Here is a 7,306-nt window from a genome sequence, read left to right as displayed (position 1 = left end):
TGGATGGACCTAGAGATTATCATACAAAGTGAAGTAAGTCAGACAGAGAAAGACAAATATCATGTGATATCACTTATATGTGGAATCTAAAAAATTATACAAATGAACTTATTTACAAAACAGAAACAGACTCCAGCACTGCTTTTCGAAAGAGGCAAAATGTTTACACTCTTTCTGGAAAAAACCTTATGTGTATATCAGATAGGCATCCACATTTATTTTCAAAATGTCCCAGCACTGTTTTGAAATAACAGTTTCATTATATGCCATATACACACACATACATGTTTCTGTATTTCTGTGCTTCCTATTCTGTTCCACAAGGGCAAGGACACTGACATGAACTTGTATTTTCAAAGGATGACTTTGGCTGCTATATGGAGAATATACTTTAAGGGGGAAAAGTTTTTTTAATATATATATATATTTATTTATTTGGCTGCGCTGGGTCTTAGTTGCGGCACACGGGATCTTCAGGTGCAGCATGCGGGCTCTAGTTTCCTGACCAGGGATCGAACCCAGGCCCCCTGCATTGGGAGCACGGAGTCTTAACCACTGGACCACCAGGGAGGTCCCTAAGGGGGAAAAGGTTTTGATCTGATGGGAAAGTTGTAACTTAAGCATCCGTAAGGCTACAAGGAAGCTCTTACAGAGGCAGAGGATGGTGATAGCCCAGACTGGTTTCTTAGCAGTGGAGGTCGTGAGAAGCAGTCCTATTTGAGGTTTATTTTGAAAGCAGAGCTGACAGGATTTGTTTATAGGTGTGAAATGTGACAGAAAGGGAGGATTCAACCCGGTGAAAGATGGTGGCCTTTACAGGAAGGGAGAAAACTAGGGCAGGGAAGGTGTTGGGAGCAGGTTAAATGAGAAATACCTGTTATAGTGCAAGTGCCAGGTAGAGAGTTGGATTTAGTAAATGTTTTACTTCCCTATGATTCTCTGTACTTTGATACAAATAAAGCTGCAAAAGAAAAAAAGCAATCTCTAAAGAGAATATAATGTGTTTGTGATCGTTGAACTAGTAATTCCACATCTGGGGTTCTTCCATTTCTAACGGAAATATTCATACCATGCACAGACGCTGACCTGGCTCCTGTGGGCTGAGAGGACACCAGTAGCTGGAAAGCCGCCCGGCGCTGGAAGAGCGCTGCCTGCCCTCCTAGAGGACTTCGGTACCTCGCGCCGCGGGGCTCACCCGCCCGCAGCAGGACCGCCCTCCGCGAGTCCCGGCCGCCTGGGCCCGGGTCTGACCTGATACTGGGCTTCGGGGTTGGGCCGCCCCGGAGCGCGGCTCAAGCCCTGGGCCAAAAAGCCCAGGGGCCGCCCGAGGGCTTCCCGGGCTTCGACGGGCTGCGGCGTCCAGCTTCTACCAGGACACTGAGGGGGCCTCGTCCCAGGAGGAGAAAGAGGGGAGGATTTACCTGTATTCACGCGACGGGCACTCATCGACCTGCGCATCCTTCTCTACTGGTTCCAAGGGGAGCACCTGCAAACCCGTAGAGCAGGTGGAAAAGATCCTAGGTGAGTGCTTGGCGGGGGCGCGCTCCACCCGCCGGCTCGGGCGAGCTCCTCCTCCTCCCGCGCGCGCGCGCGGCCGCGGTACAGTCTTGCCCCTGCGCCCGGAGCAGCCCGGCCTGCCCCTCCGGCGCCCCCTTCCCGCCGCGCTCACAACCCAGGCACCAAATCGTGCACTTCGAGCAAGTGACCGAGATCCTGCTGCAAGTGCAAACGCTCGACCCGAAAGGCCTGGCCAGGATCTCGGTTTTCCGGCCTCTGGAGAAGAACAGGCTCAGTCCATCGTCCTTTGCAGAAGAAGGCAACTGCTCGTCCGCGAGTCGCCGGAGAGTAGGAGGGCCCGCTGCAGGCTCCGGGCCGCCGGGCGGGTCCGAGGATGAGGGCGGGTGGGGTGGAGACAGACCGGGGCTGCGGCCTGGGTGGGGGAGCCTTGTTTGCCTCTCCGCAAGGTCTCGGGAGCTTTCCGGAGCCCGCGAATGCCGCTCGCTCTGCCGGACGAGACCACCTCCACAAGGGCCCTGAAGACCTAGCAGCGAGGTGAGAGGGAAGGGGAGAGATCGGTGTGTCCCTCCGCCCCCTCCCACCCTCTTTATACGAGATTGCGGAGATTTAAGGGAACGACTTGTTTGTCTTGTTCCCCTGTGAGCCTGGTGTCCCAGTTGCTCCTGGACCCCCTCCTCCGGGCGGCGTGGGCGGAGGGCTCAACCTGTCTAGCGGCTGGAAGGAGGCGGGGGAGGAGCGCTGGCCCCGCCCGATCCTCCCATCCGTCTGCGGTCGGTGTGTTTTCCAAACTTTTCCGGTTCGCGTCCAGGAGTTTTCCTGCTACGCAGACAGAATCCGGTGCCTGTGAGGCCTCCGGGTTTCAAGAGAGGCCCGGACCACTTCGGGCAAGGCCGGGCTCGGGAGCCGTGGCGGGTCGCCAGGGCCCGCAGAGCCGAGGTTACAACTTGCATTTCCAGCTACAGGGCATCTGGAGAAATTCCCGATCGTGGTCTGGGAGCGGCCCCGGTCCAGCCGAAGTAGTCCCGAGCCTCCAAAGGGTCTCAACACGGAGGATCCCTGCCCATGGTCGTGCGCCCCAGGGATGCCTCAGGGCCGCTGCGGGATGCTGGGGGGAGGTGTGAACACGGCGTCAATCTAGGGCCAGAAGTGGCATCCCCACCACCCCGCTACTTGGATCCGGTGTGTAAAATGAGGAACCCATTAAACCCGGGTAGTGGAGACTCCAGGCCAAGTCTACCATCTCTCTCCCACCCTGCCCCCAACCTCTAGGGAAACGGCTTTCCCTCCAGCCCATCAACATGTAAGTGCGCTTCTTTGTTTTAACTCTTCAGATTAGTGGGGATTCCTGAAGTAAATCGATTTGTATCAAGAAACAAGGAAAGCCAAAGCAAGGAGGGGACCTGGGAACATTTGTTTCTCTCCAGCTTACTGGGCCTGAACAGCTCGACCTTGGACTTGCAGCCCCCAGCCCAGATTCGCCTGGCAGGGGGCCGGCGGTTTTGCCGGTGCGTCAGCAACAAGATTCAGTTCGTCCCAGCGCCAGTCTCGAGGGCTTTCCTGGCCTCAGGTCTGAGCTACCCGCACAGGAGAGTAAAGCAGCCAAATTAGAATCAGAAGCGTGTGACATGAATTTTAAAATAGGCACGTGACCACCGCGGCCCTCAAGCTGGCGAGGCCCGGCTCCTCCCACCTGCGGAACTCAGTCCACACTCGGGATGTACTGACGCTGCAGGATCCTCCCAAAGATTTAGAGGCTCAGGAGTCAGGTTTAGGGGCTTTCCCGAAGGGACGGGAAGGGGATGGACAAGCCTCCCTTCCCACACAAACATACTTGCGCAGATGGCCCCGCCCGCCCAAGCCTCTCTCTTGCGTCCTGGCGGCATCGGTGCCACTCGACCAACACCTGGATAAATCCATTGTGTCCTTCCCTCGAGTAGCATCGTCCGTAGACTGTGATCTCCAAGGGGTCTTCGAAGCACCTTGGATCTCCTCGGGTCACTATTGAACCAGCGTTCTGTTTGAGGGAGGACATCCTCACCCCGGCCTGCGCGGGGAGAGGGTGCTCAGGTCCGGAGAGCTGGGTCCCGGTGCCTGCGAGGCCAGGAGGCTGTTTTGCAGAAAGCCTTACTTTCGGTTTCAAGGTTAGTAGGACTCGCTGGCAAAATAACCACTCTACACTCAGTTAAACAAGAATCTAGCCAGAGTTTGTTGAATTAACAATGATTACAGTATACCAATTAAGAAGAGAACAGTATAACTAACTGAGAAAGAATAGTAAGGACAGAGGTTTATACGTCACCGAATTGGGGAAGCACCTACATCCAGATCCAAGCAGCGCTGGGAAGTCCCTGGAACGGCGATCTGGAGTCCCGATTGGAAGGTCTCGGGCGGTGCGTCCACCCCACGGTTGAGACTTCAGAGTACTGCTCAAAGGAGTCCTGCTTTTAATGCCAAGCCGCAAGCCGACAGTCACCAGCTTACGCGCAAATATGCAGCTCTGGCTATTATCAGAAATGCTTTGCTCTCTAGTCGTAAGTCTCAGAATATTCGCTGATCTCTGGGCAGCGGCCAGATTCCCAAGGCTCCGGAAGCTTCGTGACTTATTCCCTTCCTTATCTGTTGGTTCTCAGGCTTGCTAGCGCCGTTTCTGCTGACCTACATAGTCCAGCAGTTTGGCATGTAGCTCCCTTCAGGGTCTTTGGTCAAAGGCCTATTATTGCCTCTGAAGACTGAACAAGACTATTACCTTCCCCAGCAGAGGCAGGAGCCAGCAGCGCTCGGAGGAGGCCCCAGCTGCGGGAGGGGCTGCGGCCCGGAGGGAGCATGCTGCCTGCCTGGAGTGCACGCGCCCCGGGCGCGCACGCGGCTCACTCACCAAGTACCGCATACACCAGCTCAGCCTCTTGGTTCAGACGTGGACCGGAAGCTGGGTCTTCGAGTCTTCCGGCTCGGAAGAGGTCTGCGCAGTATCTCTCAGCTCCCGCCGCGGAGTATCTCTCTGCTCTCTCCGCGCTCCCGCCGCAAGACCCCTGCGACTCGGAAAAGCAATCAGACAGGAGGCCAGGTGTTCGGCGGCGCCCTGTCTCCACCTCCAGGCTCGGCGGAAACTGCCCGCCCTCCCGAGGCCGCGGTCCCTCCCGAGGCCGCGGGTCCCTCCGAGTCACCGCCCCGCAAAGGCTGCCAGCGTTTGGGGAGGCGGGAAGCGAAGACACAGCGGGCCTCCCGCAGACCTGGGAGGCAGTCGAGGCCTCTCCAAGCATGATTCCGGTCCCTCACGGCCCAGGGGCGGTCCCCTCGGGAGAACAGCGGCCGAGGGCAGCAGCAAGCAGAGCAGGTGGCTTGCGCGGGAGACGGCTGCGCGTCCAACGCGCGCAGATTACCTGGGGCCTCATCGCTGAGGATTGCCCATGCAACAGCACACCAGGACACTGAATGGGGATAAAGTCAACAGAGCTGCCTGTCGTTCAGACCACACCCACGAGAAGAATTCAGTGGAAGTATGTAACTCTTGCCGGGGCGGAGAGGTGACAGAGCGTCTCTGAAAGCCCAGTCTCAGGTGACCCTGGAGGACTTGGCAACATGCTTTCCACTATTCGGGGCTTTTTCCTACCTCATGTTTAATTCTCTTGCCCAATATTCATTTTATTTTACTTTTCCTTAATCATCAGCTCTTGGTGTAATACAAATGTTCGACCATTTAACATTTCATTTACAGAAATTATTTATGCCCTATTTTACTTTGTCTTGGAGTTGGGAGTTGCTCTTTTCCTAACAGCATGTGTTCACTTCATGGTTCCTTTATTTCCTCCAATTTTTAAAGACTGAAAGCATTTAACATAGAACTCGAGTGCAAGATATACCATTGGATATAGGTCATTAGCTTTTTAAAAAAAAAAAACAATGTGATTTATGTTTTATTTACTTTTATTTATTCAAAAATATTTATTTAATTTATTTATTTTCTTAATTTTTTTGGCTGCATTGGGTCTTAGTTGTCGCATGACGTGGGGTCTTCAGTTGAGGCGCCGGGGATCTTTCGTTGTGGTGCTGGCTTGTCTCTAATTGTGGTGTGTGGGTTTTCTCTCTCTAGTTGTGGCGCTTGGGCTCCAGAATGCATGGGCTCTGTAGTTTGCAGCGCAAAGGCTCTCATACCAGCTCAGTAGTTGTGGGGCGTGGGCTTAGTTCCCCCATCAGGGATTGAACCCGCGTCCCCTGCATTGGAAGGCAGATTCTTTACCACTGGACCACCAGGAAAGTCCCTCATTAGCTTTATATGTAAAATATAATTTAAATATTATTTAAACTTTAAATTCTATACCCAAACTATTCATCAACTATAAGGGAAAGTTAAAAATATTAAACATGAAAAACCTTAAAAACATGGCAGATTTAAACCCACGGCATTCATCAAGCACCCTGCCAAAATCCCTCTAAAAAAGAGATTATTAAAGGACATAAATGCACAAGGGTAAAGAATGGGTGTATACACACACACACACACTGACACATACTGCAAGCTAGAAAGCAGATGAGAATGTGATATTTGGTTTAGACCAGAGAAAATGGAAAAGTAAGCCTTGAAGAAGGATGATTTGTTCTGTAGAATCCCAATCTGCTTCAGAAATGAGAGGCATCAAGTTCCTCTGAAAGTGGGGATGAGGGTTCAAGAATCATGTGAATGAAAAATACTGCTGCCGTATCAGTAAACAAAGGATGTTGCAGTCATCAGTCCATCACATTACAGCTGCCCGGACTGTCTGTATGGTGAGCCCTGAGGGAACTCAGGATGGAAACAGGATGCCCGCCATCAAACTCGCAGCCACTGCAGCCACCTCCAGTGGTGCACCCTGAAGGACTCAGGGTGGGAAAGCACAGGATACAGGCCCCAGATAGCTGAGGTGCACATCAAAGGAACGATTTCAGTGAGCCCAGACTCTTGCATCTTCCCATACACAGAAAAGCGCTAAATTCCTTAACTTGAGAGGTCTGGTTTTCTTTAATTAACAGTAATCTTCTGATGCTCTGACTACTTAGTCTTTGTTGCAAAAACTCCTATATATCCTGGCTCCTCCCTTACCTCTTCAGAGCAGTCCCTCAGAGCCATCTGAGACGCTGCCTCCCAGGCTTGAAGTCCTCAGAAAGTCTGCCAGATAAAACGTAATTCTCAACTTCTAGAGGGTGCATTTTTTTCAGTCGACATCAGCAACCCTTAGGAACAAGGCCCCGCTCTACAGACAGGGAGGGGTGGTGAGCCAGTAGTCTATGTCTTAACTTGCCCTCCAGGTAATTTTGTTGTAGCTCAAGTTTACAGACTATTGAGATATGTTATTTTACAATGAAACCCTTGAATCAACAAGACTAACCCTCTCCTTACAAAGCTGCCAATCAAGAGTTTGAGATCAACTCTTAAACAGGAACAGGCATATATAATGAGCAGATTCTCCAAGGAAATCTCTAACATAAAAGAGACAAAAGAGAAGGAAAAAAATCTGTGAAAGCAGAAACAATGTAGTAAACAGAAGAAGAATTCAAAAGGCTAATTCGGGGGACTTCCCTGCTGGCGCAGTGGTTAAGAATCCACCTGCCAATGTGGGGGACACGGGTTCAGTCCCTGGTCTGGGAAGATCCCACATGCCATGGAGCAACTAAGCCCATGTGCCACAACTACTGAGCCCATGCTGTACAGCCCACGAGCTGCAACTACTGAGCCCATGCGCTGCAACTACTGAAGCCCACGTGCTTTAGGGCCCGTGTGCCACAACTACTGAGCCCGCATGCTGCAACTACT

This window comes from Eubalaena glacialis, chromosome 12, assembly GCF_028564815.1.
Source record: "Eubalaena glacialis isolate mEubGla1 chromosome 12, mEubGla1.1.hap2.+ XY, whole genome shotgun sequence".
Classification (NCBI taxonomy): Eukaryota; Metazoa; Chordata; class Mammalia; order Artiodactyla; family Balaenidae; genus Eubalaena; species Eubalaena glacialis.
The sequence above is the reverse complement of the archived record's forward strand: the minus strand, read 5'-3'. Positions refer to the sequence as shown.